The following is a 20,366-nucleotide window of genomic DNA, read 5'->3' as shown; positions in this document are numbered from 1 at the left end:
AAGCCTAAGTGTTAACAGCCCAGGCTCTGGCAATTTAGTACCAAAAAGTCAGTACTTCTTTTATGTCAACTCCATAGGTAGGGATTTATCTACTTCTTGTTCATAGTTGTGCCTACCTGTGGAAGAGCCTCTCCCTTGCCTTCTATACTTCTTGCCCTTCTACCCAGTTAAGACCTGGGTAAAGAGGAAAAGCAAAATTGGCATCTGTAGTTTTGTGATGGGATTGTTGGGGTGCTTGATGGCATGACAGGGTTTTTAATTTTTAATTTTTTGTATTTTGTTATTTGTCTATTTGTTGTTAGGTGCCCATTGTTATTTTATATAATATGGGTGGCCATACAGATTGATTGATTTAATTAATTAATTAATTAATTAATTAATTAAGTGCTAGCAGGCTAGAATAACCTTTTGAGGGCTGCACTTAGTGGTTTTGGGACAATTGAAAATTAGTACAGAAGTTGGGAAGGCTTGGAGGTAGCAAAGAGAGGTTGGGCCTCAGGTTGTCCCTGCCTGGAGCAGACTTCTTGAATCTTCCATTAATTCACCATTAAATTAGTAACATCGTGTACACACACACACATACAGTACATACATACACACACATACATACACATGTTGTACAAACATCTACACAAAGAAACCCTACACAAGGAAACCCTACTCATGTGTACTATTTTTCTATGTAGACATCTCATGTGTAGGAAACCTATATGCAGATATCCACTGATAACCAAATGCTGCACAGACATTTATATTTGGAAAGTTTATTTGTGAGCTGCAGACACTTATGTCAAAGATTTTTCTGTGCATGGTGACCTATTGGGTATGAACATTCAGAGGATAGGGCCTTTGTCAAGCAGGACATTAGAAGACAGGATCAACAGTGTAATGCTTGTTTTCTTTTCCACATATACCTGAAAAACACCAGAACATGGTGAAGGATGAAGTGTAACTCATTTCTGGTAATGGTATGTTGGCATAACCTTGGGAGACAGGAGGAAGAGCCATAACTTAGACAATGGCCTGATAAATGAAATCTGAATCCAACGGTGGGGTAGGGACAGAGAAAGCATCTCAGAAGGGACCCTCCCTAGTTTTAAGGAGAGTAAAACTATGGGATGGGAGAGGTACTTTCAGACTTGCAAGGTTCTGTTACTGTAACCTTACAATAAAGGTAATGTTTTTACTCATGGTTGGTGCTTCTTGTCTGAACTATCTCTAAGGGCTGACAGGTAACCAGGAAAGACTAAAATTCCTAGATGATGCCATGAAGTTTATTTGTCTTGGATCATGACAAGTGATTTTTGACCAATGAATTATAGCAACGATAGACAACTTGATGAACATCTCCTTTTGCATTTGTCAGTTGATTATATCCTTAAACAAAGTTAGAAGCAGATATGCTACAAAGCTCTACAGTTCAGCACCATGTTTATTTATAAAGGGCCCAGTAGATAAATTTGAACAATATAAAGCTGCAATCTGTTGTTTTGTTTGGAAGCATAGCCACATACCTAGGGAAAAATAAAAGTTAAGCTAGTTTGGATATTGTGAGGTCTGGAGAGGACAATATCTGTACCAGGTTGCTTCTGCTAAATATATGTTTACAGTACTAACTGGTTACTGCCCCTATAGTAGCCATTTTGAGAATAGGCAAGCCATCTCACAGAACTCATTTTGTGACATGCTATTGCAAATGTGTCCATTGATTCAATATGATTGTGTACTCCTTGATTATAATGTTATTCAAATGTTTTTGTGCTTGTGCTCTAATCTGAAAATATTTCTATACTCTGTATATACTGTATGCCTATGTGTGCTTGTACATGTGTTTGTGTGTAAGAAAGAGTATAAGCTTTTCAGCAAAATAGGGTTTAACAATTGAGTACAAATGAAGTTATAATTAAAAATATTAAATTCACCAAAGCACATTTATTAGATATATAACCCATATTTAATTCAGGAGTTCAAGGTGCCACAAATAGTGTTCTCTTCTTCCATTTCCTTCCAACAAACAAACTCTTGAGGTAGGTTGGTCTGAGAGAATGTCAGAGAAGGTCTCAAAGGTTAGACTTGGATCTCCCCAGTCCTAATCCAAGACAACACACGCTACAAATTAAAAGTTACTCCAATAATTATGTTATATTCATTATACCTACTCATTTAGGAAGGCTGTGGTTGTTAAATACAACCAAATGATTACAAGATTAAGCGACTCCCCTTTGAAGAAAAGTTACACAGTTGAGATATTTTTATGTCAGAAGAAGGAGGAGGAGGAGGAGGGGCTGAATAAGCATAAATGTAAATCTAATACCATTTGGTATGGTATGAAATGAAAAATATTGGCACAGTATTAGAATTTAAAGCCATCCATTGGAACTAAGGATGGGAAAGAAATACAGTAACAGCACTTTACATAATCCATAGATAAACTAAAATTGCATTGTTTCTTTGCACCTATAAACCTATTTTAACTACTAGGGAAAATGGCAAAAGGTAGATAAGGGAAAGGGTCTTCCACTCTGTCCCAGTGTCTGTTTTTCTCTTGGCCTATTGTTAGTTAAATGAGTCAGTGTGTTCAATAGCAAAAGGAATTTATTTATTTATTTATCCAATTTATATGACTGCCCATCTCAACAAGTGGCTCTGGAAGGCTAACAGAATTAAAATAAAAACAATTACAAACAATATAAAAGTTAAAATACAAAGCATCCAAGAAACAACAATCCCAAATATCTAACAGAAACAAGAAACAGGTCCCTGCACACACTCAGGACCCCACGCCTAGGCCCAGCCCCAGCCCCAGGCCTTTAGGGCCTTATGAAAGACCAGCAGGATTAGGGCCATCCTGATCTCCAGAGGGAGAATGCTCCATAAGATGGATGCTACAGAAGAAAAGGCACATCTTCTAGGCCTCACCAACCAGCATTCTTTGGCCAATAGGCCCCAAAGCCTGCCTGTGAGTTTTCTAGATACATCTGTTTACCACTGTGTTACCCAGAATGTTGGCCTGGCTTGGCCTTTGATTTGATTGTGCAAGGTTTCTCTATTCATGCTTCTCTATTTAAGCCTTATTCTGAATTGCCCTTCAAATTGACAGCCTTTTATCTTTGCTTCCATATCAAGTGAATTCTATGGCAATTTTGTTTAGAATAGCAGAAGCATCTTACTAGACATTTGGAAATCTGTAATGCAGATGAGTACAATCCATAAGCCTGACCCATGGCAACACACCTATGGATCTCCTGTAAAAAAGTTTTTCTCTATTTTTTTTTCCCAATACAAGGACCAAAGCCACTTCTATCATTCTCTCATTTTCATAATCCTCCAGCAACAGTATAAAGTTGTAAAATCTATCTCACAAGGTTTTATTCTATCCATCTGTCAACACATACTTAAACCGTAAAAGTTGTGTGTGTGTGTGTGTATAAATAAATAAATAAAGATTTGGCACCAAAGTTATACTCCCCACTGTAGTAACTTCCCCACTGGTTTGAACAGAACAAATGCATATCCATGTGTCCAAACTAGGTAACTATATTACTCTTGCACCTTAGATACTAATATATGCATTTGTTCTGTTCAAACCAGTGGGGATGTTACTACAGTGGGGAGTACAACCATGCTGCCAAACCTTTACTCAGCTGGGATGAAAAATGGTAATGAATTATTGGTTTGTTCATGGTTTGTTTCTGCATGAATAATTCCAGTTTTCAGTTAAAAGTGCTCTCATATACATAAGGGCCATTTTCTAAAAATATATTTCAGATATATGTCATTGCAGAGTAGCCTGACATATTTGCTGACAGATGAATTTTGCAGGAAGCAATTTCAGTAAACTGAACGTATCAAATATGTTAGCAACTGCTGGTGTCTGTGCTATTTCTACTTTAAAAACCAACAGAATGCTATTATGTTCCCATTCTGTAACAGCATTCGTTCCTACCCATTTTGAAGGAAATAATATTATTTATTTAAAAAGGATCTATTTAGTTTTTAAATTGTTTTCTTTAAATATAAAAAAGACTATCTCTGTTGGTGATTTCTATCCTACTAAATTATTATCAGGATAATATAGTTCTCCCTCAAGATAGGTAGGCATGGGTCTCTACTTTTTTTGGCTGTGGAGGAAAAAAAATCTTACAATATATATGCAAATCCTCTGACCTTTGTTCCTTATTTCTAAAGCTACCAGGAACGAGCTATTTTAGTACATATTCATTTTGTGATTATGATATGCGTGGATCATCCATCTTTTTTATTATATACTGAACCAACAGTGAACACAATGGCTCCAACAAAATATTGATCAAAAATGAGACCCATATTATGCATTCAGTGACACCCAATGGCTTGTGTAGAGATTCAAGAGGAATAGACCTAGTTATTCCTTATGCTGCAGAAATGTTTGGTAGATAGAACATTTCAGTTATAATATTCGCAATGGGTCATGTCATCTAAAGAATCAGTTGCCTGGAAAACAGTGTATATGTAATCTTGTGAGTCCCCTGCACTATGAATATTGTGATAAAATTTGTCATCTGCATGGCTAGATAATAAGGATTATTACCTGTATACTAGTAATAGAACTACATAGCTACATGGATATAGGATATGCAAAGTGCAGGAAGTTCTACTTAGAATTGCATGCTTATATAAAGAGGACTCTACGGATAGTCCTTGTTTAGCAACTGCCTTGGATAGTGATAGTTCGCAATTATGACAGTGATGAAAAATTAACTTTGTGACCAATGCCTGCATTTACAACCTTCACAGATCTGTAAAACCAAAGGAAACTGAAGTAAAATTGTGATGTTTCATTTAGCAACTCCTTCACTTAACAACCAAGTTGCCAGCCCAATTGTGGTTGCAAAATGAGGACTACCTATATTTTCTCTATTCTGTGTCTCATTTCACAGGAACATTCTGAAGATTCATTGAGCTATTAAAAGGCAACTTACTAAATTAAAATATATATATATTAATAAACCAACTTATGCACTTTTTTTGTTATACAAATCTTATGTTATTTTATTGCGCTTCCAGATTTTGCCGGTACAGGTAGTCCTTGGCTTACAATGGCAATTGAGACCAGAATTGCCGTCACTAAGCAATGTGGTCATAAAGTGTGATGTCATGTGACCATGTTGTTTAGTGATGGCAATTCCAGCAGTCCTGGTTGCTGTTGTTAAACAAGAACCTCATGGGTCATTAAGCAAGGACCTCACATGACTGTGACTTCAGACTTCCTGCCAGCTTCCCCATTGATTTTACTTGTGGAAATCGTGATCATGTGACTGCAGCTTGCTGTGATGTCATAATTGTGAGCTGGGTGCCAAGTATCCTGATCATGATTACATGACTGCAGGGACACTGTGACAGCTGGAACTACAAGGACCCATCATAAATACCATTTGTTCAGCACCTTTGTAACTTTGAGTGGTTGCTGAATGAATAGTCATAATTCATTATTTAATGGTAACATGATTCTGGTGAAACTGGTATATATAGCTAAAAATAAATCTACTATGATACAAAAACTTCAGTGACAAAGACACACATTTTAATTTATTATGGCTATGCCCAAAGATTAGAAATCTGTGGGATTTATAAAAAATAAGTAAATTCCTCAGTGGTGTAGAAAATCTACAAAAAGAGAAGATTCTTCACTACAGAGAGTCACCTTTTCCACAGTGAACATGATAGAGAGGTTCAGAGCTAATAGATTTAGCCCACTTATAATCCTTACACTATATGCTTCTTTTAAAAATCCCTACCCTACTTTGTCAGTAGGAAAAGGTGCCCATCAGCTTCTGCAACTATTTAAGCTTTCCTGATGAGATATCAGCCTCTTCCATAAAGAGTTCAAAATTTATCTATGAAGTTTACACAATCACTAATCCCATCAGTTCCTGTGAAGTTTTCAAGTATCATTTTTAATAAATTTCATGAATTTATTGATCCATGATAAGTTTCTAATTTTGGGGATGCCATCCATTGAACTTCGTGTTGAGCTATTAAAAGCCACATAGGAGATGGAACAATTGATGGTAAGAAAACTGATTACATAAAAAGTATCAGATGATTGATATCTTTCATTATCTGCTATTGATTTGTTCCATTTTTAAATATTATATCCCTCTGGTGGTATACATACTTAAAACAATATACTAAAATACAAGTACAATATAAAATAAAAAATTCTAAAACATCAAAAGTACAATATATAAGAAGATATAGCACAAAATTGCACAAAGCAATAAGTTTACAACAATAAAAAACACAATAGAATAGCAGATAATATTTAACTTGAACCAGCAGTTTCTAAAACACTTGAAAAAATAAACAGTCTTTGATGATCATCAATTTGCTGGTATTTGCATTGGCATCAGGGTAGGATGTTCTACACATGGGCTGTCACTATTAAAAAGTGCCCTTCCTTTTGGGAATAATCTTTTGAAAAAGTGTTATCTGGTAAGGCATATTGTTACATTAGATAAAAATGTAACAATATGCCTTACCAGACTTTCTACATTATGTAAGATTGCATAGTTGCCTGATCCTAAGCAGCAGAGAAGAAAAAAATTGTAACTGTTCCCCAAATGTCCATTTTAAGGCTGATCAAAATCGCTATGAAAATAGAAGTGTTGTAAGCCACAAGGTTAGACTTTCTAGGACCCTGTTACAACTTATTTAGGATACGTTTTGATAAAAATTAGCATATCATTTGTATTCATTACATCTTTGTTGTACAATATGTACCTAAGTCAAAAGTACAAGGACATTAAAATTAATCTACATATCAAACTACTTATTAAATACATTATTCAGCTGCTTTCTCCAATGAACAATAATATGTGTGCTGATCCCTGGGTTATCATTATCTCATTCACCTCTGTAAAAATAATTGAGAGGTAAGGTTGAGTGAGTCAAGGTCACTGGTACAATTTCTTGGATCTACGTCTCCCTGGCCCTAGTCAATGGTTTAAGCAGATACTCCACAGCAGTCATTTGCAGATTTTAAGTGCTAAAGTAGTTATTTCATCCCAGTAAGTTCTCCTAGTAATATCCTTGCATTTTTTTAAAAAAGCATACTTCTGTAACTGGTTTAATTGTTAACAGACTTCATGTATCAGATTACCTTTAGGTATAAGTAAGGGCCACTGTAGTATGCTTACTATTAAAAATATTTATTTATTTAGGTTCAGATTTTTGTACAGATCCCTAAAGTTAGTTGCCATTTTGAATAGCAATCCTTTATTAGGACTGTTGTTTTCTTCAGTAGACAGGAATATATTGGTTGTGCTTAACTCTATCTCCAAATGCTTTAATTAGAATTCAAGATTAATACTCTGGAACACTTTAGGCTGACACAGGTATTTACATGCTTCACAGAGGTCATGTTTTTTTCTTGTAAATGTCAGGACTGGAGACACTGGAAGGTTGGAGATAATTTATTGTGCATACATGCATCCTATTCACTGACTGAATAAGAGATTATGTGCAGATCAGAATGTCTATGGAGCACCTGTCAATCCAAATAGGACTTCCCAATTAAGACTCAGAAGTAAATCACATATTTCTTGACACTTCACTGTTTAGCTCAACATCTTGGCTTGCTTTAGCAAAAGACTCACAAACATGACTCAGGTAGATTAGAATCATAATTGCAGACAATGCAGTAGCTATAAAAAAAACATGATTACTGACTGCAAAGTTATAAATTTATTTATTTATTTATTTTGGTTGATACTGTCCAACTCCGAGCCAACACATTATAGTAAACAATAAAATTGTAATACAAAACAAACAAGATGGGAACAAAAAAATATACAGAAGCACATCTGTCAAGTGGCTCCATCCATCCTAACTCAAGGCCTGATAAATCAACCAAGTCTTCAGGGTCTTCTGGAATGCCAACAGAGGAAATATAAATGGCTTTTATATCATCAGGAATTTAAACTCATGACTTCTTTGTCTTCTCCTTCCAAATTAAAGAATACTTGGCACAGTGCTTGGTGGTACTGAAGTCAGGGCATCTGCAGAAGGTCAAAAAAGTTGGCTATCATGATTGTTTGATTGAAATCCCTTCCTGATTTGTATATACATATAAAAAAAGGGCAGGGCTTCAATCAGCTATTTCCCTGGATGATGATGCTTGAAGCCAAATGGGTTTTATATGTTTGATGATATAGAGCCATCCATGGCCTGGGAACAACTGGTTTTCGCCTCAATCCTTACAGCATTCATACATCATAGAAGCACCATGAATTTCTTGATGTCAAGTTATTTGACTACACACATTTATTATAACTCTTAATTCCTATTTTAAATTTTGGACAGGATAATACAAAACTGCTTTACTTTTATTCTTCTGAGTCTTCTGGTGAATGCTACTGCTTCCTGACATACTATAAATTGCTCAAGCATTTCTTTTATTGAGAAGTTTAAATTAGATTAAGATAGGAACATGCCAATGTTGATTTTCCTACATCAAAGTAATGGATCTGAATCCAACTTTTAATGAGAAGTAAATCAGTCAGTGTTGTTAATATCTTCTCTGTATTTATATGCTAGGAGACAGAGCAAGTTAGAGCCAGAAAGTTTAGGATGAGAGAGCCCAAAGCTGTAGCATGTGCATAATAAGTAAATGTGAAACAACAAAAGTCTAATTATGATTGTATCAAGTTTAATGTTACATAAATGTCAGGATGCATTTCAGTGATATCAGATTTCTCTCAAACAGTTGAATTAGAAAAGAACAGAGAACATAAAACAAATTAATTCTTCACTTTGACTAAATTAGATAGTCAGACCCTAATTATAGGTACACAGGCAAGTAGGTAGAGATAGATTCTCTACAATAAAAATATGGCATTTCCTAGGTCAATTTGTTGGTAGGGTTTGCATCTATAAAATGGATTCTGTAAAACATTACTTTTTTTTCTGGAATCCTCACACTTCATGATAGTGTGATCTCTAAAATGATAAATGGAATTTGCATCCCCCTCCCTAGGACTTAATGTAATAATTTCATTAAGGTTATAGTTAGGCAAATTGTCTATCTTTCTATCTCTCTATCTACTTACCTTCCTACCTATCTGACAGCCCCTCTCTCCTCCCCTTCCACAGGTTTTGGGGAGGAAAAAGCTTCTCTCCAACCCTATGGAAAAGGGCCAGATACTTCATCCAAATCTGAATGTTCCTGTTCAGAGTCCAGTGGCGAGATGGCCCTCCACAGCCATAGTATTGGGAGAAGGCAAGGGATAAATATCCAAATCAGGACTGAAGCAAGTATCTCCTCTAACTGCTCAGCAATCTGTTCCAAAACGGCAAGCTAGGGTGAGGGGCAACAACAAACAAACCATGTCCTGGTCTCTGAGTTTCAATTCCCCACCCTCTCTGTCAGAGTCAGATAACTCCATAGATGCCTCTGGTAGTTAAGGGAGGCTATGACTTATTTTGATATTGTGAATGAAATTGGCACAAAAATTAAAGTGCAGAAATATCATTTGCAGCTTCCCAGAACCTGTCAATGGCATAGGAGCCTTTCCAATGAATATGCCAGATATTCAAATATGCCTGTTCTGTATCTGTAATCCAAAATGCATTGTACCTTGAATTCTTCCTACCCCATAGAAACAAGCAAAGGGTAAGGGTCCATGAATGTAAGAAAATTTCACTTGCAACTGTTGATCTCGATGAAAAGTGCATTTTCTTTAAGATTGGCAGGTATGAGTAAAATGCCACTAAGCTAATCCAAGCTGGTATAGGGAAGGTAACAATAAGTTTGAATCTAATTTCATGGAGGAATATAAAGATGTCTAAAAAAAAAAATAGTGGAAACACTGAAATAATCTCTGACTGAAGTAGGGGTTCTTTCCTGCCAATGAAAAGAAACATGCTTGTAAGAACTGAAATCCATACGTCCCTTTAGAAGTGGTTGTTCTGCTTGAAGCTTTTGTAAACATTTAGAAGCTTCAAGAACAAAGGAGAGGGGGTAACTTCAGGTAAGTGGTAAGTGTGACTACCATAAGAATCTTGTAAGGACAGTATGACAGTGTAAAAATGCACTGAATTGTTCTATGTAAATTAAGCCACAAATTTAATCTGATCAGGCCAATTGTCCAACTAGTAGTTTATACATCAATAAAAGTATTACTTTAGAGTCAAATTAGTCTATTCTGTTTTACCATCCAACTTTGCTGAGGAGATGGAAGATGAATAAATCTTAACCCTGAATAACTGGAATAAGGCATTCCAAAAGTGCTGTAAATTGCATGCCTCTTTCTGAAATGAAATAATTCGCAATGCCACTATCCTAAAATACAGTATCAATAATTTTTTTAGTAGTGTCTGGTGCAGCTGGAAGATCCTTACAAGGAACAAAGTGAGGTATTTTTGCAAACAAGTCCATAAGTAACAAAACTGTGGTCAGTTAACATTCAGGAGGTCAGTAATAAAATCCAAATAGTTACTATTCCAAGATCCTTTTGGAGAGAAATGGGGTTATAGCAATACAGCTGGTTTGGTAATCAAAGATTTGGCTTGGCAGCAAATGCAATAAGAGGAAACATATATCTTTATATCTGATGTGAGGCCACTAAAAATTCCAAACCAAAAAGTGCATCCCATAGATGTATTGTCACAACAGAGGTTTAAGATTCTTCCCTGACATTTGCCTGAGGATATGCAGACAACTATACTGGAGCAGTTGTATCTCTGTCTAAGAAAAGGAGAAGAAATTTTCATGAGGTTATTTGAAAGTCATCTGTCCAAACCTACACGTTTGCATAATGAATGCAAACATGTTAATTAAAGTCAGCAATGTGTCTCCTTATCCTCAGGGTGTCAGTAATTGAAACCGGTACAATGTAAGGGAAGCAATTCTCAGGTCTTAATATTGTGGCCAAAGGTGGAGCATGGAGAACAAAACATTTAGGCTTGAAAGATCATCACCTTGTGTGTTCAGTAAACTAGGAACAGAGATAAGGTAGAAATTAAAATGAGAAAGAAATTGGGCCTACATAATTTGGCCTTCTGAAAAGTCTGAAGATGTTCTAGATTCTTATGATCAGTTAAGAGTTAGGTATGTTTAACTTTCAAAAGGATGTCTCCAATGTTGGAAGGCATCCTTTTAGGGCCAAGAGTTCCATATTTAAAAATAATAATAGTTCAGTTCAGTTGGTAAAAGCACCTAAAGACAAGAGATCTTTTCCACATCTGTGGTAGCATGAAGAATAGTGTCTAATGCAAAGTTTGAAATAATTGTCCAAAAGATCAGTTGGGGTCTGGGTGACACATTAGAGGCTAGAAATTGAAAGTCTGTTTCACATCATGTAATATGTTGATGAAATCCACTTAAATGGAGTGTCCCCCCCCCTTTTTTTTTTAAATAAGTTGAGTGATAACTGTAATGAGTTCTGCAAAATTGCATGTATAATACATGTAAGAATTACAAAATCCCCCCAAATCCTATTTGTCTTTGATAGTCTTAGAGGTGTGTTAGGACAGAATGAAATCCACTTTAATAGGATCTATCTGAATGCCTTCTGAACAAATTGTATACCCAAACAATCCAAGGAAGGGAGATCAAAAGCACCTTCCTTTTAGCTTAGCATACAGCCTATCTGAGTGAAGTATTTCCAGAACATTTCTGACATATTCAGTATGGCCAGCTGGATTTTCAGAGACAAAGAGTATCATCATGTATTCAAATTTTCCATTACACATGTCAAAAGCAGTTATTCATATTTTCCACTCAAATCAAATTTTTTGTAAGCCCCTCTCAAGTGCAATTTAGTTTAAAAAAAAAAGTGACTTTTGCATTCCTTTCAGAAGTTCAGAGATAAATAGAAGTGGGTAATGACCATTAATGGTTACAGAATTTAAAAATCTGAAGTAATGAACCACTCTAGGATAGCTACTCTTCCTTTTGATAAAAATATGGGAGCAGATACAGGAGATAAACCCTTTTTGCAGATTGTGATCAATATTTTCCTTTAAACAAGCCAATTCATCTATAGATATAGGATATTGGTGCTTAATGGGGATCTGAGTCCCAGAACCAAGGTAATAGCACAATCACAGGAGACATAATGGGGTGGTAATTTATTTCCCCCATCCTTTCCAAAAACATCTGCAAGTTCCAATAGAACATAAGGAATAACTTGTTGAACAGTGGTAATAACATAATGAGGCATGAAGCCTGCAAATGGTAATCTCAGCAATTCTGGGTTATAACTGACACAATTCCTTGATTCCAGTTAATGTCAATATTATAGGTTTGTAGCTAGTCTATCCTCAAGACAATGAGAATATGCAAAGACAAAGTCAATAAAATAAAGTTTCTAGATATTCATCAATGATGAGGTAAAGGGAGTAGTAAATTCAGTGATTTGTCCAGGTATAAAAAACTCTGTCATATGGTTTAGTTATCTGAGTAGGTAAGCAAATTCTTATGCAATTCCTTTGTCAACAGATTTTGTCTACTCCAATAATGCAGAAAGCTGTATTATCAGAGCCAGATGAAGACTATAGAATAAGAGGATAAAATGTTGCTTCTGCATTTTATGTCTAAGCAGCCTTTAGTTTCTGATTTCTCTCAGCTTTTTCATCATGTTCCAGTTCTCTCATTTGCTGAATATTCAGGCTTGGAATATTTGGGACACTTACTAGCAATATGACCTTTGATTCCACAAATGTGGCACTTCATAGCTGAGTCAGGGTGAGGAGTTTAGCAGGTCAGGCAAGTTGCCACAATTCTTGTCTGTCTTATCTATGTACTGTATAAGGGGATTACTATTTGCTCCTTATTGTATATATTCAGCTTCAGAAGGATCCAAAGAGTTAGGGAGAAAAGAGAGGATGGGTGTAGAAATGATGCAAAATGTTGTCTTTTCCATCTCCAGTTAATTTCAGGTTTTGTCTGAATTTCATCCTTTAGTCTGCAGTCATGCAGCAATGGAACAACTGCTCTAAGGTGTCTGGTGTGTCCTGATTTCAAAATTCATTAGAAAGGCCTACTTTATAGTTATCAGATAAAGTTATATCATTCCAGCCCACATCTCTCAAATACATTTAAAAGTCTATAAATATGCCTTTATTTATGTTTCTGCACTTATCTTGTAACAATCTGCTAACTGATCAGTTATCTGTACCTCTCCTGGCAGGTTCATCAAAGGAAACATTAAACTTTTACATAAAATTGACATAGTTATCCATCATAGGATCATTGTTGTCTATGATAGAAATGGCCTATTTGGCAGTCTGTCAAGAGATTAAGAATAAATCCCACTTGAACATGGACAACTAAGCTTGTCTCAATGACATATACAACTTTCATTTCAGATGCAAATATTGAATTTGTCCAGGCAACCATTATACTTGTCTTGTGATGAGTCTGGAAAAGGAAGTATCATGGTTGGAGGAACAGCAGGACATGCAACTATAGCATACATAGGTGCTGGTTGTACATGACTAAATTGTTGCATCATTTGAGTAATAGCATTAGCTGATTTATTGATTTGCACATTCACATGATTCTGATGTTGATTCTGATTTCAACATCAGAATAAGGAATTGGCAACCTGTTCAGTACTCTCAAAAGATGAGTTGTCATAGTCATTACTGTTCTTGGGGAGTAGTAATGAATTGTTGAGAATAAACAATTCTGAGAAGCCCAAACTCAAACAAAATCAAAATTTCTACTAAGTTCTGAGAGAGAGAGAGAGAGAGAGAGAGAGAGAGAGAAGCAGAAACACTATGGGATAAGATTACACAAATGTCAATTGATCAAAACTTATTTACAGTCCAAGACCAGACACAAGAAAAATACCAGCAATACAATACAATAAATAACTATAAAAGGCATACAATAAATACCTATAAAAAGAAAAAAATTTAAATTGTGAAAAAATCCTAAAACAGTTAACAGCTGACAATTAATAACACGAGGGAGGATCCAGATGGCTTCTAACAGCAGTAGCTATTGATAAAATTTTTGCAACCTTCTTAGAGGTTTATGAAGAGTGGTCACCCATGAGAAGGTTAATGGCCTCCTGGTCATAATGGCAATTACAGTTGTTAACAATTGGAAGTACCAAGCTTGATCACCAGTGGCTGCACAATGGACATTTTAACAGCACATGGGAGAGAGATTCTACCTCCAAGTCTGAAAACAATTTGGCTTTCATATGGAAGGCTTACATACCTACCAGTTGTTGCCCTAATAGATAGTTCCCCAATTTGGGCCAAAGTAAATAGTCTCCTATATAGAACATATAAGATGTTAAAGAAATATCTAGGGACATTCCAGGGAGGAAGAGAAGAACAATTGCGCTATAAAAGGGGTGAAGACTTTGGCTCTGTCATTTTGGATATCTAGATCCCAAATCCTCTGCTTCAGTTTAGCCAGGGTTTTATCAATTCTCAAAGTAAGTAGCGCTGACAAGATGACATTACAGTATGCCAAATCACCATGAATTTGTCTTCTCAGGGTGAAAGAGTACTATCTAACAAAATGAGATGGACTAAGGAAGTTCCCCAATAGACTTGTTTCAGCCAAAATCTAAGATGGGAAAGTCTTAATCAGACCCCAAGGAAAATTGTTAATTGTTAATTAACAGTTGTTAATTATTAAATAGTTATTAACTGTTGTTAATATCTGTCACTCTGTCTTTGCCTTTTTAAAATTCTATGTGAGGGAGGAAGGGTCAGGCAAAGGAATGACTGCCTACAGAAATCACTTGCTATTTTTCTCCCCCCCCCCCCACTTCACAGAGCAGAGAGATTGAAGATAAAGAGATTTCAAGAAAGTATTATAGTATGCCTGTTGCTGCCAGCCCTGGGTGCCAGCGTGATTGCATTGCATTTGATGTGTAGAAAAGAAAACAGCTTGCTTTCTTGCAATCCCTTTCTCTCCAATCTCTCTGCTCTGCAAGGGGGGTGGGGGAGGAAAAAACCCACAGGTCAGGCACAGGACCTGTACTGTGCCTGACCTGTAGAGTACTGTACTGTACTGTACTGTACTGGCAGGTATACTGACTGTAATGGTGATCACGTGACTGAGGGATGCTGCAGAAGTCGTAAATTATCATAGATGGGCCATATTTATTTTTTCAACATCATTGTAACTTCAAACAGTTGCTGAATGAATGGTCAGTAAGTGAGAACTACCTGTATGTTCATTTTAGAACCTAATTTATCTTTCAGGATGGAGACTTTCTCAGTCTTTTCCTAACACTTTCCAACAACTGACAACAGGCTGCTCTCTTGCAGTATAATTTAAGAATATGTAGAATGCTTTCAAACCTTTCTCATGAATCTTTCTTCAGCTCTGAACAAACCTTGCATTTACTTGCATAATTCTTGAAGTCAGCCCCTATCACTCCCAAAGTCAGAAAAAATAAGGGAGGGAGGGAGGGAGGGAGGGAGGGAGGGAGGAAGGAAGGAAGGAAGGAAGGAAGGAAGGAAGGAAGGAAGGAAGGAAGAAGGAAGGAAGGAAGGAAGGAAGGAAGGAAGGAAGGAAGGAAGGAAGGAAGGAGTCCTTTGTATGCTGTTCTTAGAAGCTTTGTTTGCTAATTCTTGCTTTTCTTCTTCTTTGCATAAAGTATTTCTGTTCCTACTCTTATTCACAGATTTTATTTCAGTTCTTTTCTCCTTCACTGATTGTACTTAAGCCATTCTGTTAGCTTTTTTGGGTTGAAGATATTTTTAATTTATAATTTTGATAAGACCTAGCATTGAAAACAATGCTTATCCTTGATTCAATTTTATTTATATAATTGCATGCAAAGATGGATGGATGTATTTTACCTTTTCTTCATTTCTCATTTATAATGCTAATGCAAAGTCCCAAAACATACTGAAATAAAAGAGTCAAAATGAATCTTAGGAGGATAAATGTAATCTAATTCATGAGCATTATGCCATGCTTAAATGTCTAATTCAGAGTAATCTACTCTGATAGACATTTAAGCATGGCATCATTTTCAAGATACCCTGAAAAGCCATGTCAATTTGGAACCATCAAATTTGTTTATTTTATTTGAATGAGATATAATTTTAAAATGACCACTTCTGAGAACTGAAGTATGCAATAAACCAGATCAGCATTTTCCTGTGTGATTAATTTGGCCAATTAAAACAAATACCTTGTGGTATTTTTTTATGTGTTTTTGTGGATGAGGTGTTAATCAAAATCTGTTTCACTGGCTTGGTAACTAGTTGTTTATCATTTAAAAGTTGATTTAATTTTAAAAGAAGGAAGACAAAGAAATCCCTTGTATATTACAATTAAAGTCCATTTATTTCACAGTATAAGCCAAAGGTGATGTTTATACAGTTGTAATTCTGGATTAAAATCTGCCTCACTCACATTAACCTCTGACTTATTTGTTTATATGATCAAGGAATGAAATGAATCAAGGAATAAAAACAAACAAACAAATGGACAGCCATTCTGGCAGGCTTGAAAGGGGAATTCAAGTGTATTAAGTGATCATATTGTAATAGTATGTTGAATCATAGTATCTGCTAGTAACAGATCAGTAATGTTCCCACAACTGAGAAAGTAAGCAGAGGTCATATCCAACAATTCTTTATCAGTGTGGACCATATATTCTAGATCAACTGGGTCATTTCTTGCTTTTTTAAAGAAATGGTGGCACAACCCATATTCAGGCTCCAACCACACCCTATCCCAATGCTTGTGGGGGGGGGGGAAGGCAAGGGTTATCCAGTTTTGTCCAGTTCCCTGATATAAACTACTTTCATAATCATATATGCTCATATAGATTTAGAATTGCATGAACTTTTGTGTATGCTCTCCTTCCCTCCCAAATCTATTTTTAAACTATCTTTGAATTTAACCCTATATCACAAAAGTGTTGCTTTCCAGAATGTAGTCCACCAAGTTTTGATTTAAGTACAGATGAAATGATATTTTAGCTATACTGGAGATACTCCTTATGCCCATGGTAATTTGGATGTGGTGGTATGGGGTATAAATGACAGATAACCTTCTGGACAGTCTGGCACAGAAATGCAACCCTGGAGGATTTACCCTGCATTCAAAGTTACAATAGCCAAATAGGACCTACAGCTCCCTCAGATTATATTAGCTGTGATTAATCTATAGTTTCACTGACTATAATTTGGTTTTAACTTGTTCCACCATATGCTTATAGTTTCAGCAAAAATAAATCCTATAGGATGCATTTCCATTTTTATCACTCCTAATATAAGCAGTTTTACATGTTTGCATAGTTTTATAAACAGTTTTCCCTAATATTATACATGTTTGCTCATATTTTCCTTTAAGATATACCTTTTTGATCCAGTTTCTAGATTGCCAGTCTCTGAGAAAAATGAATTTGGGATTCCAAATCACTTTCAGTTAATACACCATTCTGGATTAAACCCAGTTTCCCTCCATCCATATCCTTAATGCACCAGGACTGGCTTGGGGATGGGAGATGGGAGTCATGTGAGCCCCTAGTTAATTTAATTTTAGCTGTCCAAGCTTCTTGTTTAAAAAAAGAAATAGTTTCCTAATTAGAGAGTCTCATACTTTGGTTTTCCCCTCTTTGAGATGACATGACACTGATAGTTTTGGTACGCTTAACTAACAGGACTCGCTACCTGGATTCTATAGTAGTCAGGATGGGCCATTGTGGCAGCAACAGAACTCCCCACCGCAGACTATAAAGCAGTCCATCATCCCTAGATTGTGGATAAAATCTGCATTTTGAAATGGAAAAAAAATCTTATCTGAAAATATATTTTATATTTTAATTGTTTCATTAAGCGCTTATGCTACATTTTATGACTAGCAATAAGCCTGCATCTGAAGGTGGCGATTTGGGCAGCTAGTTGCCCAACACTATCAGATATTGAAGCCTAATAATAATGCTCATGCCTGGATTGCTTTTCAATGAGAAAAACTAGGAGAAGAAGTGTTAAGTTATCCCCATCTAGGTTTTTTTCTGTTGAATAAGAGTGCATTAAGCCCAAGGGAGAAGCAAATTAGTGGTCAGCATCCAAAACTGTAAGAACAGAATGTACTGAAAAGGAAGCAGTACCTTGTTAAGAGACCACTCCCAACATAGAGCAGGCATTGCTAATAATAAAACAACAACAAAAAGCAGTTATATAAAATCTTATGATTAACAATTTGGGTTCTTAAGGAAAGAAAATGACAGCAGTACAAAATCTGTGGAAAGAAAATAATCACAGTATCTAATGGCAATGACACTAACAAAGTTATCTTTTTTGAGAAGAGGATTTTATCATCCTCTTTCATCCGTTGCTGCCCTCCTTCTTCCCCTCCTGCTTCTTTTGCCAGGGGCATCAGTGCAACTTGGCCTCTGTTGATGCACTGAAGTAGTAGAAATGGTACCAGTATCTTGTGACTGCATTCTGATTCAAAAGCCATCAAAATAGAGTTGCCAGCAGTATCAGACTATCCACCTTTCACACACTGTTCTACTTAGAGAACTGGATACTGTGGGGAAAAAAATAATGCTTGTGTGACACCCTTAGAAGTCTTAATAACTCCCTTTCCCTGAAATCTGTTATTTCAGCCGTTGTATGATGTATCATTGTAATAAATAATTTAAATTCAATCAAATATAATTATAAAACATATTTAATCCCTGAGCATAGATAGTCCATACTAGATTCCTGATCTATCTCCGTATATTAATATGGTGCATATTTTTATTACACATTTGAAGTTTTTAAACAGTAACTTTATCCTATAATTTTTATCCTATAAATAAGCCCTGTTAACAGTAGATATTGGAACATAGCTTAGCATTTAAGACAGTTGTCCTATTATACATCCATATTGTTAGTGAATAGAAGTTCAACCAGATTAATTCCTTTCTCCTCAATTTATAAACACAGGAAGCTAATAGGCTGGTTGAACTTCTGTTGCATTAGTAATGGTACAATATTGAAAAGGGCACTGACTGTGAGGTTTGTACCAATTTTTAGTAACAATGAAAGACCCACAGGGAATTTCCATTTGGATTGTAACCACTTGAATCAGAGCCTCCAATTAGCAGGAGGAAAATTGCTCATAATGATTCTTAATTTATTAAGCGCTACATGTTGTAACCATATTGTTCAGAAAATTGGATAAAATAGTAAGAAGATTAATACATGTATCTTTTACTCTTCCCCAGAAAACTGTTGACCTAGTATGGAGTGAATTCAAGCATATATACTCTTAGATAGGATCCAAGTATATACATTTGCATCAGTGGACAATATCTAAATACACAAAGATTTAAGTTTGCTCATATTCTAGTCTGTCTATAACTTCCACTAAAATAGTGGATCTCAAACATTGAGATGTTACCTAACCAAATTCCTTTTGATTTTGGGTAGGCTACAAATAGTGAATATCAGAAGTTTACCCCAATGCAAGTGGAAGTGATATGCAGCATGATTTTTAACAGACATGAAAAGTATAACTGTAAATCTGGCACCAAATTAAATCCATCCTAATGTATTACATTCAATACACCCAAACAGAATGGACGATGGGTTTTAGAGAAATAAGTATATTTCAGTATCTTATTCCCTACTGTTTAACCAATTTCCACAACACATAATAATGAATGAATTCCTCTGATTGTGTAAAATAACAGTGACAGTCATACATACAGGAATAGGCAACTGTATTGATTCTCAGGTTAGATAATTTGCCTATAAATAGTTCGATCGTCTAACATTCATTTTTTTTCTGCAACAAAGCAGAAAAAGAGATTAGCACTGTTTGTGGTAGGACTCCACAGAGCATATTTAGATGGGAACTGAAGGCACATTTGAAGGTTGTTACAAAGGGAAGGGTTTTCATGATTTCAGTGTTGTCTAACTACCTGTTTTCAGGTGGGAGGGGCAGAGGGAAGGGTTGTTATCTGCAGACATTATAGATAAGTACAAACACTACTGTATCATTTCCTTTATAGGCATTTCCTTATTTCTAAAAGTCAAGATCTACTGATTGCTCTTCCTTTACATTTTCTATTTATTTCACAAATTGTAAAATATCACTGTATTGTCTATTGGAAATCTTAGCACCTCTTTCTTATAGACCAAAGATATAAATTACAAACTATCTCAACTGATTATATATAAGATAGTAGAATAATAAATGCACTTTATGTGTATTCATGGTTAGAAACATTTCAAACGGATCTGATGCCAGTACAGCAAAAAGAGTCATATGCTGTAACAATATATTTGTTGAAAGTGATTAACATGATCTTGAACCATCCAGGCAAAACAGAACAAATCAAAACAAAACTGAAACAAAATAGTTTCCATGTGCATTTGTATCCATAAGATTTCAGCAG

At 35.7% G+C, this 20,366-nt stretch overlaps 1 protein-coding gene across 1 annotated transcript in view; it reads left to right on the top strand.

The window, feature by feature from the left end:
- IL1RAPL1 (interleukin 1 receptor accessory protein like 1) overlaps positions 1-20,366 on the top strand; it is a 770,120-nt gene that overhangs the window by 421,005 nt on the left and 328,749 nt on the right. The window lies entirely within an intron of this gene.

Source organism: Python bivittatus, unplaced genomic scaffold (assembly GCF_059951505.1).
Source record: "Python bivittatus isolate LINGU-HERP-01145 unplaced genomic scaffold, Pbiv_v1 ctg000350_np1212, whole genome shotgun sequence".
NCBI classification, from domain to species: domain Eukaryota; kingdom Metazoa; phylum Chordata; class Lepidosauria; order Squamata; family Pythonidae; genus Python; species Python bivittatus.
The sequence above is the reverse complement of the archived record's forward strand: the minus strand, read 5'-3'. Positions and strand labels throughout refer to the sequence as shown.